The 22,009-nt window shown below is 39.0% G+C and overlaps 1 protein-coding gene across 2 annotated transcripts in view; it reads right to left on the bottom strand.

Annotated features, from left to right (window-relative positions):
* BCL2L13 (BCL2 like 13) overlaps positions 1–10,117 on the bottom strand; it is a 70,522-nt gene extending 60,405 nt beyond the window's left edge. The window contains exon 1 of one of the 2 annotated variants that reach the window (XM_036759592.1): positions 9,916–10,117. The gene's annotated coding sequence lies outside the window, so the exon portion shown is untranslated. Of the gene's footprint in view, positions 1–7,219; positions 7,399–9,915 lie in introns of those variants that run through there. The other variant, XM_036759593.1, reaches the window with a different exon arrangement.
* Positions 10,118–22,009: the final 11,892 nt, after the last annotated feature.

The following is a 22,009-nucleotide window of genomic DNA, read 5'->3' as shown; positions in this document are numbered from 1 at the left end:
GAAGGGTTGATATCTAAAAATAAATAAATACAATTAAGGGGTGAGAGAAGAATATATTGGGAGACAGAGAAAGGGAGAGATAGAATGGGGTAAATTATCTCACATAAAAGTGGCAAGAAAAAGCAGTTCTATTGGAAGGGAAGAGGGGGCAGGTGAAAGGGAATGAGTGAATCTTGCTCTTATCAGATTTGACTTAAGGAAGGAATAATATACACACTCAATTTGGTATCTTACCCTACAGGAAAGTGGGGGGGGGAAGGGGATAAGAGAGGGGAGATGATAGAAGGGAGGGCAGAAAGGGGCAGGAGGTAATCAAAAGCAAACACTTTTGAAAAGAGACAGTGTCAAGGCAAAAACTGAACAGGATAGGATGCAGGGAAATATAGTTAGTCTTTCACAACGTGACTGTTATGGAAATGTTTTGCATGATGATAACAGGTGTGGCCTATGTTGAATCACTTGCCTTCTCAAGGAGAGTGGGTGGAGAGGGAAGAAGGGAGAAAATGTGGAACTCAACGTTCTAAAAATAAATGCTCAAAAAAAAAGTTGTTTTTACATACAACTGAGAAATAAGATATACAAGCAATGGAGCATATAAATCGATCTTGCCCAACAAGAAAGTAAGGGGAAAGGAATGGGCGGGGGGGGGAGTGGGATGACAGAAAGGAGGGCAGATTGGGGAAAGGGACAATCAGAATATATGACATCTTGGGATGGGGGGAGGGTAGAAATGGGGAGAAAATTTGTAATTCAAAATCTTATGGAAATCAATGTTGAAAACTAAAAAATATTAAATAAAGAAAAGGAAAATGCAATACTTTCAGTAACTAAGGAGCAGCTAAGGAAATTTTGAAAAGTCTGAAAATCATTTAAATGGTTTTTTTTCCTAAGTTTTTAGTATTTGTACTTGAGTTATTTAAGCTTAAAACTACCTTAAGATTTTGGGTACATATATTATTCTTCAGGTCCTACTAACTTTACATCAGTTCCTAAAGCTTCCTATTGCCAAAGAAAAAATACTAATAGTAATGCTATACTCTGGCATTTAGGCTCAAGTCTTACTAGACACAATTAAAAGAACAGGACTGGAGAAATATATCTGTAAATAATGCTTTGAAGAAACACAGGTTATCCTGTAATCTGCTGTGCTTAAATGAAATTCCATGGAAATATCAAACTCCTATGCGGCCAGTATCTTACTCCTACAATCACTTATAAGGTAGTCTTCCCAAACCTGTGAATTTCATCATAGTTTATCTCTTCTTCAAATCTTTCCTGTGGTTCTGCCCAACAAAACAAGTTACTATGTGGTTATTTTGAATGGGATTCAAATAAGTACAAAGACAATGATAAAATGTCCTAGACTTAATTCAAGATAGGCCAGTGGTTCAGGTTTAAGATGGAATTGCACTAAGGTTCTCATTGATGATAAACTATTTAACAAAGGGAAATTTTCTCAATCCAAAAAGGATCTTGGGGCAGCTAGGTGGTGCAGTGAGTAGAGCACCAGCCCTGAAGTCAGGAGGACCTGCGTTGGAATCCGGCCTCAGACACTCGACACGTTCACTAGCTGTGTGACCTTGGGCAAGTCACTTAACCCCAATTGCCCTACCTTCCCCCCTACAAAAATTTAAAAAAAAAAGGATCTTAAGGTTATAACACTGATTCATGATTGAGATTCCCAAGTCCACATCTATAACGGCAGCAACTCCCAGAAATGTATATTAATTCTGACAGCACCTGAAATTCCATCAAGCCTAAGGATCTCTGACTCCTTATAGGCTGGACTATTTATATTTCAGGCAGGCAGGATGCACCATCAACATTAAGTACTAATAGATTCCTTGCCCCTTTAAAGAGAAAAGAGTACAGCCTCCATAAAATAATTGCTATCACACAAGGTAAGGTCAGATTCTCATTAGTGTGAATCATAAATAATCCCATGAAGGGTCCCATTATTCAAATTCACATTAGTTATAATTATAGACAAAAATATGGCAATTGGTTTCAGCCCAAGGAAATGTGCAATGAAAAAAATTTAAATACTTTTTTATCTGTTTATTAACATAAGAGCAAAGGATAAGAAAAATACACTTCTGATTCAAGTTTATTATAAGGATAGAGTAGCTATAGAAAGCAAGTTTTTTTAAAAGCAAAATCACTGAATATCATAGCTAAAGATAAGCCTACACTGACAACAGGATAAAAAGATCATTAAGACCCTGTTTAAAATATTTTAGCAAGGTAGACTGAGCTGTTTCTTTAAATCATCACACACATATGTAGGCAGATACAGAGAGCTTTATCCAAATCTCAGTAAATCTGCTGGCTCACATTCTCACATTTTAAACCAAATGTAGTTGGATGACCTGGAGTATTACCTAAAATCAGCAATACAAGAACATAATACCTTAGTCCTGTGGTGTGGAACCCTAGGTCCTCAAGTGCAGTCCCTTGACTGAATCCAAACTTCATTTACAATCATTTGGATTCAGTAGTAGGGCTGCACTAAAGGACCTAGAGTGCCACCTGTGGCTCCTAAGCCACAGGTTCCCCACTCCTGCTAGTAGTCCTTGAAATATTTTTCAATAGCTAGGCTAAAATAACTTCACTAGGAGACAGACAGGGAGGAACACACTGGGGACAGCACTTTACCTACCTACGTAGGTAAAACAACACTGCCCAGGGACAGGTTGTACATCAGGGTAAGAGGATGTCCATGACCCATACTAAGATATATCAACATTGCCAGCAAGGCAACAAGCGCCAACCGATGGCTTTGTTATGCAGAGTATGAAATAGTCATAGGTCCAAGGTGCTGTACGGATAGACGAACAAGTTCAGATCAAGAAGAAACTGTGCAACTCAGAACCAAGGTGCCAAACAGGGTCTCAGTTCCAACTTCTACCCTCCTCTGAAGCCTACAATTACTTGGACAGGTATTCCAAATCAAAGGGGAGCCTGCAGTTCTATCACTCTGAACCCAGAGAGATTCCCAGATGGCTGGCAGCAGCTGAGTGCAGCAACATTCTATTGTTCAGACCCAATCCCAGGTCAAGGACTTCCAGTGTTCAGATCAAAGGCGTTACACTCAGATTTTGCCCTGATCAGACTAGCTGGAGAGCAATGAAAGCTTGAACACCTGAGCTGTCCCAGAGATCTCAGAATAGTACAAAACTCAGTACACCAAGAAAAGAGCAACAGGACCAGTCTCCAAAAGGATCAGTCCAAACAGTCAAGTCTAAAGTCAGGAAAAAATCCCACCATAAAGAGCTATTAGGGTGACTGAGATGTTTATGACACAAACCTAGAAGAGAACGGTCTCAAAACAGATACAAGAAAAGCCTCAAAAACAAAATAAAAACAAAAACCCCACAGCTTAGGCAAAAATTCAACTAAAATTCTTGGAAGAGATGAAGCAACAGTTTTGTTTTTTTTCCCCACATTTATTTTTATTGTTGGAGGGGAGAAGGCAGGGCAATTGGGGTTAAGTGACTTGCCCAAGGTCACACAGCTGGTAAGTGTGTCAAGTGTCTGAGGGCACATTTGAACTCAGGTCCTCCTGACTCCAGGGCTGGTGCTCTACTCACTGCACCACCTAGCTGCCCCTGAAGCAAGAGTTTTAAGAAGTTTTTTTTTTTAGAAGAGTTTTTAAAAGTGTTTAAAAAAACATTTCATAAATGAGAGCACTGGAGGAAATACTGGAAGAGAAATTATAAATATGGAAGAAAAGGATGGAAAGACAGTTAACAGCTTGGCACAAGAGGTACAAATTTCGCCCAAGCAAAAAAACTTCCTGAAAATTGGAACAGATGCAGAAGGGGCTGTGGGAAAGCAGATACTCTGAAAAGCAATTTGGAACTTCAACACAAAAACTATTAAACTGTGCATATGTTAAATAAATAAATAGATGACTAAATAAATGAAAATTGGAAAAAGACAACAAGAAACATCAAAATCAATCAAAAGGTTAAAAAAAATAGAAGAAACTGTAAAACATTACATAGCAAAAAAAATTGACGAGGAAAATGGATTAAGGAGAAAAAAAAATCAAGAATCATTAGACAACCTGAATACCACAACCAAAAAAGCCTATAAATCATATTTCAAGGAATCTTCAAACAAATCTGTCCAGATCTCTTACAACCAGAGGGCAAAGTGGAAATAGAATCTGCCAGAGACTTTGTGAACGAAACCCCCAAATGAAAACTCCCAGGAACACTGTAGCCAAATTCTATCATTTTCAGGTCAAAGAAAAAAATATTTTAAGTAGCCAGAAGGAAGAGCCACAGTCAAAATTAGACACAATCTGGGGCAGCTAGGTGGCACAGTGAGTAGAGGACTGGCCCTGGAGCGTGGAGGACCTGAGTTCAAATATGACCTCAGACACATGACACATTTACTAGCTGTGTGACCTTGGGCAAGTCACTTAACCCCAATTGCCTTGCCTTCCCCCCTCCAAAATAAAATTTAAAAAAATTAGACACAATTTAGCAGCCACCACCATAAAAGAGTGGAGAGTATGGAATATCATATTCCAGAAAACAAGGGATATGGGCTTAGAGACAAGAGTACCTTATCCAGCAAAACTTAAGTATAATCCTATAGGTGAAAAAATAGACCTTTAATAAAATAGAGGACTTCCAAGCATTCTTTATGAAAAAAGACAAGACTCCACAAGCACTTTGAAGTTCAAACACAAGAGAAACATAAAAAGATAAAGAAGAATAAATAATCTTAAGAGAATAAGCAAAGATAAACTACTGACATTCAAATATGGGAAAATGATTCACGAACCCTATCATTACCAGGGGTCAAAAAGAGAATCTAATTAGATGGAATGCCTAGGAGTGGTTCAATTATATCTTGATGATCTTAAAAGAACAGAAAGTGGGAGGGGTGTGATTTGTTGGGGAGGTAGAAAGCGGGGGTGATGGGGGAAGTGAGTGAAAACAAAGAAGAAGGGGTAGGGTGGAATACTTGAACCTTACTCTCCTCTAAACAAAGGAAAAATACACATACATATATACACATACACCCACTAACTTGGGCAAAGAAATACATTTCACTCAACATGGAAATAGAAAGGCAAGGGGAGAAGAGAAAGCTAGATGAAAAGTAGATTAAGCAAAACAACCTCTAAAGATATACAAAAATATTTATAGCTTTTAAAATGGCACAGTATGGGAATTTGGGAGAATGACCATCAAATGGAGAATGAACAAACAAGTTTTGGTATACAAATGCAATGGAATATACTTGTGGTATATGAAATAATGAAGGGGATGGTTTTAGGGAAGCCTGCAAAGACTTGTAGAAACTGATGAAGAATGAAGTGAAAAGAATCGGGAGATCAATTTGTACAAGGGCAACAATATTGCAAAAGCAAACAACTATGAAAGAATCAGAAACTCTGATCAGCATTAATGACCAACCATAATTCCAGAGGACTCATAACAAAACATGCTACCTACTCTGAGAGATGAACATAAGACTGAAACTGCAGGAGATATATGTTAGATAGACACATATATGGAGAGATACACACATACACATATACACATTGACATGCACATTATATAGATTTGTTCTTTGGACATGGCCAATGCAGAAATTGATTTTGCTTGACTTGACATGTCTTTAACAGAAGTTTTGGGGGGTCTTTTCATCCTCCATTAGCAGAATAGAGGATTCAGGTTGGTTGAGAAGGTGGATTTTTGCTGACTGAAAACAACATACACTTTTCTAAAAAAAGAAACATAACATGTGACAGAAACAATGTACCTATTCTGAACCCCACCCCCCATTAGATATCAACCACTCAATAAGCATTTATTAAGTATATGCCAGGCACTGTGCTAAGTGCTGACAAAAGTGAAAGTCCCTACCCTCAAGGAGTATACATTCTAATGGGGAAGACAACAAGTACATGGGACATATTGGTATTCCGGGAGGACTAGCATCTCTGGTGTGAGGGCTTTTGAGCCCTTCTCAGGACTGCTCATCTACTTTTGTTGTCCACTTTCACCTGTGGCTCCAAAAAGCTGTGGCACGCATAGCAGCCACACCCTGGTAAGTGGTCTCAGCAGGCAGGCTAAAACAGGTTGAGGGTAACTAATGTGCCTCAAACCTCTCTTAGGGGGATGTCTACCCCAAGCATGATGTGAAAACTTTCCCCAGCAGAATGAGCACATGAGCAACAAATTTTTCCAAAGACCATGAAGACAGCTGAAGCAGGTCCATGGACTGCTTACAGCTTAGTCAGGCATCCTGGGGCCACTGCCAGTCATCTTGACTTTTGTCCTGCCACTGGACTTCAATGACTAAGGAAGAGTGAAGGTGACAACTGTGACAACTTTGTGCAACACTGCCTCACTTAAATCCAATTGACATGCACTAGTCAAGACATCACCCCATGATGTGACTGGTCCTCTTTGAAAATGAAGGACAAACAAAGGCTGAGTCTTGAAGAAAGGCAGGGATTCTAAAGGACAGAGGTGAGGAGGGAGGACATCTAAGGCATGGGAGACAGCCAATACACAGGCGACTAAAAACAACTAAAACCAAGAAGACTAGGACTACAACAATACAGGGCCCCCAAGGAATATTGAGAAAGTGAAGGAGTTAAGCACAAGGCCTCTGGTTTGAAAGGCAAAGCAGCTGGTGAGATGACTTGGAAGTGAAATGAAGCCCAGGGCTAGTTGCAGTAGGTACTGGGGTGTCAGTAGGAGAAAAAAGATTACATCTTCTGGGGTATCACTTCAATAAACTATGTAGAATTTTGTTGGTGTAGTCGGCTGAGATAAGTACTTCCTGGATGGTTCATGTGTCTTTAGATCTTTCTTGAGGAATAAAAATGAAGATGCTTATTACAAGTTGTGGATTTGCAAACATTGCTAACCATTGTGGGAAATACAGCCAGCCAAGATATGCTTTGTTTTAAAAACTGAACAGACACTAAGTATGGTATTTTAATAAGTAATATACAGTTGAACTCAAAAACATGCTTATCTAACTGAAACACACTAGTTAAAACTTTGTGATGACAGCTGCCCAAGAATATTTATAGTCACTGACAGGCATCCCTTTACGCTTTGTTTCTGATCTCTACTACTACAAATAGAACTTTTTAGGGCACTGCGTTTCAAAATAAATTAAACTTCCCTAAAATTACCTAAAAATAGGTGATAAGTATGATGTGAGTGATAAATTCACTTACAGAAAAATGTATCCTTTTGGGAAAGTGACAGGGAAAGAATAGGTAGCCCCAGAAGAAAACTTCTACCAATGCAGATAAGCCACTCCAATTAACAGTCACAGAAAGAATTTTTGATGATCTCAAGTCTTCCTTAGTGGAGAAAGTCTCTCTATCCATCAAGCCCCACTCTTTCTATATATAGTTCATATTTCAAGGCACCTCTTGTCTTTAGCACAGCCCTCTGCAATAAAATGAAATATGTGTAAAGGACTATATGGCAACCACCTTATTTGGCTGGACTATTAGTCAAAAATTTCTTTGATTAAAAAAAAAGACTTCATTCTTGTTTTGTTAAAAAGATGTTACCACAGGGAAACATCATACTTCAAAGCAGAGGTCCTTAATTTTTGGGGGGTCATGGACTTAGCACTCAATGGACCCCTTCTCAGAATGCTTTTAAATGCATAAAATAAAAAGCATAACATTACAAAGGAGATCAATTACATTGAAAGAGCTATCAAAATATTTAAATAAGTTAAAGGACTCCAGGGGCAGCTAGGTGGGGACAGGCCCTGGAGTCAGGAGGACACTTCACACACTTACTAGCTGTGTGACCTTGGGCAAGTCACTTAACCCCAATTGCCCTGCCTTCCCCCCCTCCAAAAAAAGTTAAAGGACTCCAGGTTAAGAACCCCTGTTCTTAAGGTTTACTATTAAAGGCATTCAATAATTATTTGTTAACTGAATTTTCTAATAAACATTAACTTCTAGCTTATATAATCTACTAAACATGATTTAACACATCCTTCAAAATGTAAGGTTTAGTATCTTCAACCTATTATACAAGCTCCCTCTCTTTCATTTTTTTTCAATATATTTCAGTTGGAACTACCCCTGGTAAGCTAGGCTCTCCTAAGTAATTGATCTTTCCTTCATCTTGTCCCAAACCAGGTGTTCACAAGGCTTCTGGGCCATCTCTACTATGCATGTTATCTGCCTGAGAGACGGAATAACTCCCTCCACAACTAGTCAAACAAAGATCTAAGAAATGTGTCAAACTGAGTTGTGCACATGGAAAAAAATCTCTACAAAAGGGAGGAGCTGGTATCACTTGAACCTCACTGTCATGTGAAACTAGTCAAATTAGGGTAGAACAAAGAGTTTGGTGTAGAAATACATTCAACTCAACAGGACAGGGAACAATGAGAGGGTGGAAGAGAGATTAGTCATTGGCAAAACAAAGCTCTGAGCATGTAACTGGCAAGAAAAGATTTAAAAGGAAAAATAAAAGGTAAAAACCTATGCTTTCGGTCTGGATGAGAGGAAAAGAGGGACTCCAAGCATCAAGCATAGGGAACTATCAGATAGTTAGATTTTACCCAAGAAGCAATAGTTAGATGAGGGTTGCCAAGCAATAAAGACAGACTTAGTAATATTACTTGGCAGCTGTGTGGAGGGTAGGTGTTAGAGAAGGGAAGAAAGTGGTAGCAAGCAGATCAATTAGAACCCTGTTACAATCGGCTATACCAGAGGCGATGCAGGCTAGTGAATGAACAGGTAGGTATTTCTGAAGTAAAAGAGAACTGTCAACTTAAAATCCTAAATTCCTTAAAAGCAGGAACTGTATTGGCTTTCAATTTTATATTCTCAGTCCCAAACATACCTGCAACATAGTAGGTGCTTAATAAATGTCTGAAAAATATAACAATTACCTTCAACAATTAAAATATTCCTACATATCTCCAGATTGAAAGATTAATGAGCAGGATCTACATCGAGATAATTTCTGATCCCATTCCTCTCAGCTTCGTATTGCTAAATAAAGGTTATTTCATAATGCTTTAAATACTCATGATACACAAGGTACATTTACCCAAGGACTTGTGAACATTTCACAAGCACAAAACATCACCAGTAGATTAGTACTTGCTCAATTCTCTGGAGAAAAAAAAATACTAGAAGAAAGTAGCTACTTATCCAAAGTTATCAGTACGTCAGGGAAGAAATAAGTAACACTGGCATTCTGGTAACTAAATTTTGTCTCTTACAAGTAACCAGTGGAAATTAATAGCTTTTTTAGCCGTCTGTTTTCCCCTATTTTGATGAAAAGACCTCAATACAAAAGCAAGATATAAAGAATCGGCTCGGTTTATTGGAACTCTCCCTTTGGATAATTAGCGTTCGCAAAGCGCTTTGCATATAGTATCTCATTTGATCCTCACAAAAACCTTGATAGGTAGGGTTTATCATAGACCCCACCATTTCATAGTGACTTAATTAACCCAGGGTCATATTAACTAGTCCCTAAGCCAGCAACTTGCTGCGTGACCCAGCATAATCAATAGTTATTATTTGTAAGATTATTTGATCACACTTAAGCAAAAGAATTCTTCTTTATCAGCTCTCTGGTTTTCAACCACAAGCAAGCCTCAAGTTTTGGACCCGCAAAGGAAGCGCCCTCGCTCTTCCTTCCAGTCCAAAAGTTGTCACTGGAAAAAGGGGGGGGGGGGGGTCTCAGCTAGACTCGCGGCAAGGGACTGGTCTATCGTCCCCCTGAATGGCCCCGGGGAGGGGAGTTGGGAGCACAAAAGCCACCCGGGGGGGAGGGGCTGGGAAGGAGACGCCGAGCTAGGGCACCCAAGCTCCCGGCTCGAGCCCCCGCTTCCTCGGCTGGCCCGGCCCGGCCCCTGGCTGCCCGGACCCCGTCCCCTCGTCACCTGGCCCTGGTTCCGGGGGAGGAAGAGAAGAAGGAGAAGAAGAAGGAGGAGGAGGAGGGAGAGGAGGCGGCGGCGACCGCAGCGGCAGCGACGGGTCCTCGGACAATCCCGCAGAGGCGGAGGCAGCAACCAGCCCGACCCACGACCCTAATCTACTGCCGCGACCATGATGGAGGCGGAGGTCAGCCTGCGTGATGACGTTAGCGCCAGCGTCAAGGCGGTCGGGAAGGGGAGGGTCGAAGGAAGAGAAGGGAAAGGAGAAGGAGGAGGGCCAGAGACAGCCAGATCCCCTCCCTTCGATTGAGGCGGAGGTGTCTGGGGAGTTGGATGATAGACACCCGCAGCGGACTCGACCGGAAAGAGTCTGCGAGGTCAGCACCACCCCCTGGCTCTGTGCGTTCTGACTCTATAATTGCGGGCCGAGAGGAAGCGACGTTGGCTGCAGTTACTTCCGCGGTCGTGGCTCCTCTAAAAGATGGATGCTGGGAGTGGGGTGGGGGGGAGAACGCAATCGGAAGTGAAAAAGACAATTTATGTCTTTATGAGCCTAATCCCTAACTAGATCAGAAGGAGAGGCGAGGGATCACTTATAAAACACGTGCTGCGAGGTGGCGTCATTACGTTGGCAGGCAATGTCATTAAGAAAGATCTGGTGGTGTCGTTACGTCTAAAGTAGTCAGCAATTAGGCGGCCTGGCAGCAGTTTTTCCAGTTGAGGGCTTGGGTGTTTTGGAGAGAGACAGCCAGCCTGGAATTCTGGGTTCAAGTCCTGCTTGTATCCGACTCTGGCTCAAGGTGATTACCATACTTCACCTCATAATCATCATAGATTTTATGCCAAAATTTTTTTGCAGAAAAGCGGGGTGAGACCATTGTGCGAAGCTTTAAAAAAAAAGATGAAACCTTGTGCTGGTCCTTGCTTGTCTTTTAGTTGCTCCCCATCTTGCACGGACTGAAAACTGTCTTTCCCAAGCTCTGTTTCCATGCTGTTCAACAACACAACCACTTGCCGCTTGAAGCTCGCAGAATAGTTTTTATATTTACCCATAATCAGAAAGAAATGTATTGCCAGAAGACAAGTTGTACAATTTAGCTAGCTCGGGGAAGATGCAAGTCTGACCGTATCACGTGACTTACTCAATGCCCTCTGCCTTTGAGCTTCCATTGGATATGCCAGAGAGATAAATATAGATCCATGTGCCGCTGGTGAATACATTGCTGCTGTTTACCATTTAAGCAGTATGACAAACAACAGAATTATACTGTGTGTAAGGAGGATTTTTTATCCTTTTTAGAGTTCAGTTTCTCAGGATCCATGGCCATGGATAGTTCCTGGGTGTTAGATAGGAACTCCCAGAATAACCCCAAGGATCCTAGATAGTAATTCCCAGATTCATAGTGACAGACAGTCCTACTGAGGCTGTACCATGAGACATGGGGGTGACATAATTGATATTTACTATGCTTGCGCAGAATGACAATATTGCTAAAGTTAGCCTGTGAGCTTAATGTTGGCAAGATGCCTTCTTTGTCTGTTGCCCTGAAAAGCAAGTGGGCTCTGGTCAGTGAGTGGGGAAACCACTGGGAACCCATAGGGGAAACTTGTGTGTGCCTTGACTTGCCCCCATCAAGGCTTGAGGAGATTTAGGGGGGAGTGCACAAACTGTGCTTGTCTTGATTGGCCCCAACCATAGTAGGGGTAGTTGCCCCGCCTTCTCACCTGCCCCTTCGAGAAAGGTTGTTAGGGAATGCTATAGAAGCTGGTTTTCCCATTATCAGCAATCCTTTGAGAAGACTAGACTAAAATAGAGTAAGATTATTAATCCTTCCGAAGCTGTCTTCCTGTCTTTCCTGTCTGACGAGACCAAGAGTGCACCTGTTAGAGGCTGGAGTCCAGAAACTCTAGTGCCTCCTGTGTGTTATCTGTCAAACATATACCATGGGATGGTTACTTGATGAAAGGTCATAAACCAGTTTTTGGAATGAAAAAACAGGGTGTGATGATTATGCTGTGGCAACTGTTATGTGATGAAATATGCTAGTACTCTAAGCAATTCTCCCACCTTTCCTGAGCAATTTCCTATAAAGTTCAGTCACTAGGTAAAGAGAAGGACCAGAATTCAAGACAAGGTCTAAAAGAGGAAGCTGAGTTAATTGACTCATTGCATTTCTGTTGTTGTTTATCCAGAACCTTAAGGCAAAGAAAATGGAGATAGGATAAAAATTTTTGTTGCAAGAAAATCTGCTTGTAATTACCTTAAGTAGGCAAAGGAATTGGCGATAGGGTGAAATTTTTTTCAAAGTAAAGTCAGAATATCTGCTTAAGGCAAAGAGAATAGAGATACTGGGGTAAAATTTTTTATTTAAAAGTAAAATTAGAAATTCTGCACAAATATTTGTATTTAAAATACATTTGCACAGATAGGAGACATAGTTGTTCAGTCATGTCCAACTCTTTATGACCCTGCTGGGGATTTTCTTGTCAAAGATAGTGGAGTGGTTTGCCATTTTCTTCTCATTTTATAGATGAGAAAATTGAGTCAAACAGGGTTAAATGTCTTGCCCAGCGTCGCACAGCTAGTAAGTGTCTGAGACTGGTTTGAACTCACAAAGATTCTTCTTCCTGACTCCAGGCTTGCCGTGCTATCCATTGTACCACTAGCTGCCCCCAGTAATTAAAGTAAGTTATAGTAAAGTTACAAAAGTTCTCCATCAATGGGCTGGTTCTTCTAGTGTTAAATGCTTACTTATTAAAATGTGGGAACCAGACTTGGGCCTGATATTCCCCAACACAGTATACACTGCATCATGTTGGCTACTCAAATACTTATCCAAAGAACACACTCCAGAATCATGAGTCCAGCCTCCCTTCCTGTTTCCCATGCTTGACATGCTCTTCCTCCTTAAATCCACCTCTGCTTCCTTCAAGTCTGCTAAAAATTGACCTATAGAAGCCATTCTGGCTCTTTTCCCCACAGCTCTTCATCCTCAGATTACCTTAATATTTTTTAAACTTATTTATTTATTTTTAGGTTTCAACATTTACTTTTATAAGATTTTTAGTTCTAAATTTGTCCCCTTTTCTCCCCTCCCTAAAACGGCATGCAGTCTAATATGGGTTATACATGTATAATCATATTAAACACATTTCCACATTAGTCATGTTGTGAAAGAAGAATCCAAACAAAAGGGGGAAACCATAAGAAAGAGAAAAAAGAGACAGAAAATAGTATGCTTCGATCTGCATTCAGACTCCATAATTCTTTTTCTGGACATGGATGGGATTTTCCATCCTGAGTCTTTTGGTATTATCTCCTTAGATCATTGTATTGCTGAGAAGAGCTAAGTCCATCAAAGTTGGTCATCGCACAGTGTGGCTGTTACTGTGTACAATGTTCTCCTGGTTCTGATTACTTCACTCAGCATCAGTTCATCTAAGTCTTTCCAGGTTTTTCTGAAATCCACCTGCTCATACTTTCTTATGGAACAATAGTATTCCATTACATTCATATACCACAACTTGTTTAGCCGTTCCCCAACTGATGGGCATCCCCTCAATTTCCAATTCTTGGCCACCACAAAAAGAGCTGCTATAAATGTTTTTGTACAGGTGGGTCCTTTTCCTGTTTTTATTATCTCTTTGGGGTACAGACCTAGTAGTAGCATTGCTGGGTCAAAGGGTACGCACAGTTTTATAGCCCTTTGGGCATAGTTCCAAATTGCTCTCCAGAATGAATGGATCAGTTCATAACTCCATGAACAGTGCATTAGCATTCCAATTTTCCCACATCTTCTCCAAAAATTATCATTTTTCTGTTTTGTCATGTTAGCCAATCTGATAGGTGTGATGTGATACCTCAGAGTTGTTTTGATTTGCATTTCTCTAATCAATGGTGATTTAGAGCATTTTTTCATATGACTATAGATAGCTTTAATTTCTTCCTCTGAAAACTACCTGTTCATATCCTTTGACCATTCACCAATTGGGAAATGACTTGTATTCTTGTAAATTCGACTCAGTTCTCTATATGTTTTAGAGATGAGGCCTTTATCAGAGATACTGACTGTAAAAATTGTTTCCCAGCTTTCTGCTTTCCTTCTAATCTTGGTTGCATTTGCTTTGAAACAATGTATATACTTTACATACATTGTATGTATACATAGTTATTTATATTTAGAATTGAGAGCAGGGACCTTGGTTGGGTTTTTTTTTTGTTTGGTTTTTACTTTCTCTGTATCTCTAGTACTTGACATAGCACCTGAGATACAGTAAAGCTTATTGATTTATCCCTAAGTCCAAGCTCACATACTAGGGAACTCTTCATTCTTCATGTAAGTTCACCTGATTCCTGTTGGCGAGCTCAAATTAACAATGAGGATCGCTTCTTGAGACCTGATGGAACTCTTGATTTACAGCATGATCTCCTCGAAAGGAGGAGTTAGAAAGCCTCAGTCAGCCTCCTCAAATTAGCTTGCATTTACTTACATGTATCCTCCCATGAAAATGAAACCATCTTTAAATACATATACATATATATGTATGTGTGTATATGTATATACGTATGTATATGTATGTGTTTACATACTGCTTTTACATTTGGGGGGAGGGAAGGACATAAATTTATATAGAGCCTATTTTGAACCACTGCTCTGTGCTAAGGACTTTACAATTTACAATTTACATTTGATTGCTAAGTACGTGTTATACCAACTCCATTTTATAGTCAAGGAAACTGAAGGAAACAGTTTAAAAGACCTTCCCAGGATCACACAGCTAGTAATCCATGAAGGCTGGATTTGAACTCAGGTCTTCTTGACTCCAGGCCTCTATCCTCTGTGCCACCTAGATGCCTCTAACATTAACTATATTTCCCCCTGTGTTACTCCACTATGCCCTCCCAGAAAGCCATTCCTTATAGCAAAGAATTTAAAATGAAAAAAGGAAAAGACCTCAGTAAAACTGATTAACACATTAAAAAAAAAAAAACCTTAGGTTACATGCAATATTCCAGGTCATTGGACCCTGACCACTGCAAAGGAAGAGGGAAGGGAAGGTAACTTCTCATAGCTCTTCTTTGGGGCCCAACTTTATTATTTCACAGAATTCATCTTTGATTGTTGGTGGCAGTTCTTCCCATTTACAATTGCTGTAGTCATTGTGTATATTGTTTTCCTGGCTCTGCTTACTTCACTTGCATCAGTTCATAAAAATCTTTCCATGCCTCTGTATCGTTATGTTTGTTGTTTCTTACAGCACGATAATATTCCTTTACATTCCTGTACTACAGTGTCTTTTGCCATTCCCCAATCAATGAGCTTCTACTTCGTTTCCAACTCTTTGCTATTACAAAAAGTTCTGCTATAAATATTTTAATTTATATATGACTTTTTTTTGTCACTGACCTTATTGAGGTATACACTTACCAGTGGGATCTCTTCATCAAAGGGTATGGACATTTTAGTCTCTTTCTTAGCATAATTCCAAATTACTTTCTGTAATATTTGTACTAATTCCCAGCTCCACCAAAGTTAAGTGTGCTTGACTTTCTGTACACCCTCCAACATTGACTAGGCCCGCTTTTGTCATTGTGCCAATTTGCTGGGCAAGGCGAAACCACATGGTTGTTTTGTTTTGCATATCTCTTATTTCCAGAGATTTGGAACATTTTTTCACATAGTTGTCAACAATTTGCAATTCTTGGTTTGAGAATTATTTGTTCATATCCTTTGACCACTTGTCTGTGGGCATCAGTTTTTGATCTTATGTATTTCTGTTAGTTGTCTATATATCTGGTATATCAAACTATCTATATAGACATAGATAAAAAAAGATGTATCTCAAACTCCATATATCTGATACATCAAACAAAGATTGCTGCTTCCTTTCTTACCCTAGATGTATTCACTTTGTGCAAAATCTTTTTAATTTTATGTTATTAAAATTATCTGTGGGGCATAAAGACTTTAAGGGTCCTTATGTCAACTCCAGCTCACACTAGCAAATCAGATCTTCAAAACAAGCCTAGCTACTTCTCTCCCTCAGGTTTTTAGGAGTCCCTCTGAGGGGCAGTTGGTTCTTTTAATGCTATTAGGTGGAGCTCCTATTCAAATTATCAATCACCAGTGCCAGTTAACATCTACTTGATATTATTGACAGCAGGAATTAGAACCCCAGTCATTTAATTATTTGATATCTCATCGATGTCATCAATATCAGTTAGCTTTTACAAAGGGATACTTAATGAGAAGATACTACACAGAGGTACATCACCCTCCCACTTGGGGTATGCACATTCTTTTTCCCCTGTACTATCTCAATGGGTAGAGAGAGTAGGCTCAAACATCCTTCCAAGTACTTCTGGATGTAGCATAACCAATGGATAAGTCATTCTCTTGCTTTCAGGACACAAGCTTCACTTGCCTGGTTCATCTGCTGCAGTCCTAGGTCAAATTGGTCCAAGTCCACTACAGCTACTAGCTCTTCTGATTTTTCTAGGTTCACAAGGTCATACCATCTCAATGCTCTCACCTCATAATATAGTTTAAGTTCTGCTACTGTTGAATCTACTTCCTTTACATCTTTTTCCCCTGGTTTCTTTGAAGTTCCTAAACTTTTGTTCTTCCAAATGAACTTTGTTATTATTTTTCTAACTCAGTAAAATATTTTAATAACTTAATTTGGATGACATTGAATGAATAGATTAATTAGGTAAAACCGTCATTTAAAAAATTATATTGGCTTTATCTATCCATGAACAATAAATCTTATCTCAATTATTTCGATCTGAGTTTATTTGTATAAAAAGTATTTTATGTTTGTGTTCATATAGTTCCTGTGTCTGTTTTGGCAGGTACTACCTAGGTATTTTGAATGGTCCAAAACAATATTGAATAATATTGCTGGCACATAATGTGTACTTTCTTTATTTTTCACTTTTGATTAAATCTGTTTTAACTTTAACTTTGTCTGAGATCATGATTGCTATCCCTACTTTTTTTACATACTAAATTATACTCCTGCCCTTTATTCTATCTTTGTGTGTATCTCTCATTTTTATAATGTTTCCTGAATGCATATTGTTGAATTCAAATTTTTAATCTACTATCCATTTCCATTTTATGGGTAAATTATTCCTATTCACTTTCTAAGCTACAATTACTTTTGTATTTTCCTCCTTCCTATTTTCCCTCACTTTCCTTCTCATCCTATTTACTCTATCTCTTTTCTCTCCTCTGCTTTACTTCTACCCTACCCACTAACTTGCTTTCCTGTTCCTTAACCTACCTGCCCCTCTAAAAATCCTTCCCTTATCCTCTCCCCCAACCTTATTCCCTTACCCTCTTATTTATTTCTAAATTTAGAAGACTTTTATACCCTTCTAGCCATATATATTGTTCCCTCTTTAACCCATTCCTGAAGAGCGTAAGGTTCCAGCACTACCAGCTCTCCTCCCCTACTAACTTCTTCTGTATGTTTCTCCTTTTATGCCTCATTTGTATGACATAATTACTCCTTTTTATCTCTCCCTACACAGTTTTATTTTTTTAGAATCACCCCATCGTGCTCAGCTCAGCCCATGCTTTTCTTTCAAACGACCCAAATAATAATAACAATCAGAAGAGTACTGCTAATATTTTCACATATACAAAGTAAACAATTTGACCTTATTGAGTGCCTTATAATTGGTCTTTAATGTTTATCTTATATTTCTCCTGGATGTTATATGTCAAATTTTCCCTTAAGTTCTGAGGTTTTTATCACAAAATAGTCATCTTTTTTAAAACGCTCCAAATCACTAATAAAAAAGATAATTGCAAATTAAAATAACTCTGAGGTTTCACCTCACAACAGCTTGGCAGAGATGACAAAAGGGAAAATGACAATTTAGGATGGCGTGTGGGAGGAAAGGCAAACAAATACACTGCCAGTAGAGCTCTGAATTGGTACAAAGATCCTGGAGAACAAATTGAAACTATAACCTCAAAGTGACCCAATTGTGCATGCTTTTCAACCCAGTGATTCTGCCACTAGGTATATACACCAAAGAGAACCAAAAAAAAAAAAAGGCATATGTACAAAACTATTGTACAAGGACTTTTTGCTGTAGCAATGAATTGGAAATTATGAGGGCACAGAAGCAAATAGGTGCAACCACCTAGTTTTTGATAAACAAAGATTCCAGTTCTTAGGGCAGGAATTTACTATTCAATAAAAATTTTTGGGCAAACCATTTGACAGGAAGTAGGTATGGACCAATATCTCACACCATAAACCAAGACAAGCTCAAAATGAGTACATGATTTAGACGCAAAGGGTGACATTATAAGCAAATTAGAGGAGCATGAAAGAAATTACTTTGTTGGACTTGTGGCTAGGGGAGTGCATGGCCAAACAAGAGAAAGAGAGGTTCACAGGAGATAAAATGAATAATTTTGACTACATAAAATTAAAAAGGTTTTGCACAAACAAAACTAATGCGGTTAAAGCTTAAAAAGAAGCAGGAAATTGGTGATGGGGCTGGGCGGGGTGGGGAGGGGGAGGTGGAGAATCTCTGCAGCAAATTTCTCTGATAAAGTTCTCATTTCATTATAGGGCACTAAGTTAAATTTATAAGAATAAGAGCTATTCTCCAATTGATAAATGACCAAAGGATATTAATAGTTTTCAAAGGAAGGAACTGAAGTTATCAATCACCATGTGAAAAAGTGTTCTAAATCACTAGTGATTAAAGAAACACAAAACAACTCGAGGTACTATCCCATACCTATCAGATTAGCTAAGTTGGTGACAAAGGAAAATGACAAGTACTGAAGGGGATATAGGAAAATAGGTACTTTATTTAATGTATTTTTGGTAGAGTTGTGAACTAGTCCAACCATTCTGGAAAGCAATTTGAAATTATGCACAAAAAGCATTATATCGTACCCTTTGATCCAATAACACCGCTACTAGGTCTGTGATACAAAGAGATCAGAAAAAGAGGAAAAAGGCTTCAAAGGGCAGACGGAGATACACATTTTTATTTTGTTCATTTGTCATAAGGGAGTTTTTTGGTTTTGTTTTGTTGTTTTTTAATTTGGGAGAGGGAATTTAGAGGAAGAAGCAGGACTGGTGATAGTGATATCAAAACAAAAGAAGGAAGGAAAAGAGAGTTACGGCATTTTTGTGGACAGGAGAGAACACAAGGAAATTCAAAAGGTGACATGCTCAAAAAGATGACTTTAAAATTAACATGTATTTATTATATTTTTAAAGAAGCAATCCACATATAATAGATTCATGGGTTCATATACATGCTTCTTTTTCTGTTCTATGTGTGTGGAAGTTTTCATTTTTGATTATACATATCAAACGCAGAACAACAAAAACATGTAGATTTGTTTTAAAGATGCTAACCCTTTATTTTTGGAGACCGAGGAAGCCATCTTACCCTCAGAGATCAAGATGATGAAAAAGGCTGACCCGATATAATCAAGGAGGGGTACATAAAAAAGGAGTTTACTTGAGCTGGTAAAGGTACAGATGTCAAATAAGGCCTAATCATTGTTCCAGCCAGAAGACAGATTCTCCATACCTCTGCCTGAATCCCACAACAGCTTCCTCAAAATCAGAGGACTTTACCTGGTCAGAAAAGGAATGACCTCTCTCTCTTCCTCCTTGCTACTTTTATCCCCAAATGCTGAGTGCTGCATCAGTCTTGGGAGTTGTGTAGGTAACAGTCAAAACAGGATCTAGATGACTTCAGTATGTCTATTAAATGTTTTGCAATATTTTTTCTGACTTCTTTCCCTCCCTTATTTTACAACATATTTCTTTCTGGTTTCCACCTAGTTAATCCCTTATTATGTTCACTTAGGGTACGAATCTCACCAAAGCCTACCACATTGTTTATATAACCAACATAGAATGTCAAAATTAGGATATATATGCATGGAGTATTTTTTTCCCTATAGATGATATGGAAATGGATTAGACCGATGTTATTTATTAATTGGACTAATGTTGTTAATTAATATTTGTTTTGACAAGTTTTATTGTATATTTTAGAAAGATTATTTTAATGCAATGTTTATAATTTTCTTGCATATAGTTTTAAAGATTAACCTATTAATATTGGGGAACATATTGGACATGGGAAAATGCTGAATTACGAAGTTATATACAACATGGACCTTGCTCTTAGAACTTTGGCTTCTGGGGAACAAGGTGACAAAGGAGAGAAGTCCAGACAATGTACTATGAACAATTTTAGATGGGAAAGATCATTTTAAATTTGGAGAGTGAGAATAAGGAAGAGTTTGGCAACTCTAAGAGGTGACACCCTTCCTTTAACCAAGAGAAGAATTTAATCAGACACCCACTTTATGTATTGGCAAATGGTATACCTGTAGTGGCTTGTGCAAAGGCATGAAGACAAAAAGGCAAAACAAGAATGGGTTAGAGGTTAGACCAGTTTGACTGTAACGTAAAGTATGTTAAGAGAAGGAGTAGTGGAGTTAGATTGTAGAAGACATTGAACGCCATATTCAGGAGTTAATTCTTTATTTTGTAGGCAATTGGGAAGCCACTAAAGGTTTCTGAGTAGAGGATGGGCCTAATGACTAGTTCTCTATCAGAAATTATGTGGGCAGCAGTATAATGGACGTTAGAGACAGAGAAGACTAGTTTGGAAGTGAATGCAATAGTCTATCTAGATCAGGATATTTGATGAACTCTTTATCAAAGAACTCCTGAAGTGTAGACATTGTGTCATTTTTTTATTATTTGTATCCCTTGTACCTAGCACCATGCTTGGCACATAGTAGGCACTTAATAAATTCCTGTCAATCACAGATTTTATCCTGGAGTCTCAAGTTATAGCTTTTTTGTTTGTTTGTTTGTTTTAAAGATTTCATAGGCATAGGAACAGGGGGCATGGGTTATGTGTCTCCATGTGATATAGAGTGTTATTGAGGTGTGTAGCAAGGGGATCATGAACCATGATCATTAAAGAAAAAGGGTTGAAAATGAGAGGTGACAGGCCATCAGAGGCAAAAGTCTTCTTTCCAAAAAGGAGAAAAAGGTGGATTCTGCAAACTAAAAGCGGACAAGGTTGATTCTTGAAAAAAATTAGAATCGAATAATCAGAATGGATCATTGAATGGGGTGGCCTGTGAGGAAAGCAGTGATCACAGAGGGCAGCACTAGTTCATCAAGAACAGGTTATACCTCATTTTCTTTGTTTAGACAACAATTAACATTTATTAAATACCTACTATGTGCCAGGCACTGTGCATTGGGGATTCAAAGAAAGGCAAAATATAGTCCCTACTCTCAAGGAATTCATGGTTTTGGAGTCTGGATCCAAACAGTTATTTACAGAAAGCTAAATACAGGATAGATTTGAAATAATCAAAGGAGAGAAGACAGTAGAAGTAAGAGGAATCGAGAAGGGTATCCTATACAAGCTAGGAGCCAAAAGAAGCCAAAGAAGCCAGGAGGCAGAAATGAGTAAGGGAGAGCGTTACAAGCATCAGGGACAGCCACTGAAAATACCTGGAGTGTATTAGGAGATAGAGTGTCTTGTTTTCAGCAAAGAGGCTGGATCAAAGAGTACCCAGATTTGGGGGTTAGGAAGTAAGGTATAGGAAGACTAGAAAGATTGGGTGGGGGGAGGCAGCAGAATAGGTAAAAAGGGCTTTGAACACCAGAGGATTTTCTATTTTATATGAAGCAATAGGGAGCCACTAGGATTTATTGAATCAGGGAGGGAGGGTGACATTGTCATACCTGGGCTTTACAATGATCACTTTGACAACAGAGTAGAGGAAGGACTGGCATGGGATAGAGACTTGGGGTAGGGAAAACAACCAGCAGGCTATATCAGTCCAGGCATGAGGTGATGGTAGCCTACACTAGGGTATTGACAGAGGGCACTTGGGTAGCATAGTGGATAGAGTGTTGGGCCTAGAGCCAGGAAGACTCATCTTCTGGGGTTCAACTCTGGCCTCAGAGACTTACTAGCTGTATGACCCAGGATAAGTCACTTTACCCTTTTTGCCTCAGTTTCCTCATCTATAAAATGAGCTGGAGAAAGAAATGGCAAACCACTCCT

Source organism: Trichosurus vulpecula, chromosome 5 (genome assembly GCF_011100635.1).
Source record: "Trichosurus vulpecula isolate mTriVul1 chromosome 5, mTriVul1.pri, whole genome shotgun sequence".
Classification (NCBI taxonomy): domain Eukaryota; kingdom Metazoa; phylum Chordata; class Mammalia; order Diprotodontia; family Phalangeridae; genus Trichosurus; species Trichosurus vulpecula.
The sequence above is the reverse complement of the archived record's forward strand: the minus strand, read 5'-3'. Positions and strand labels throughout refer to the sequence as shown.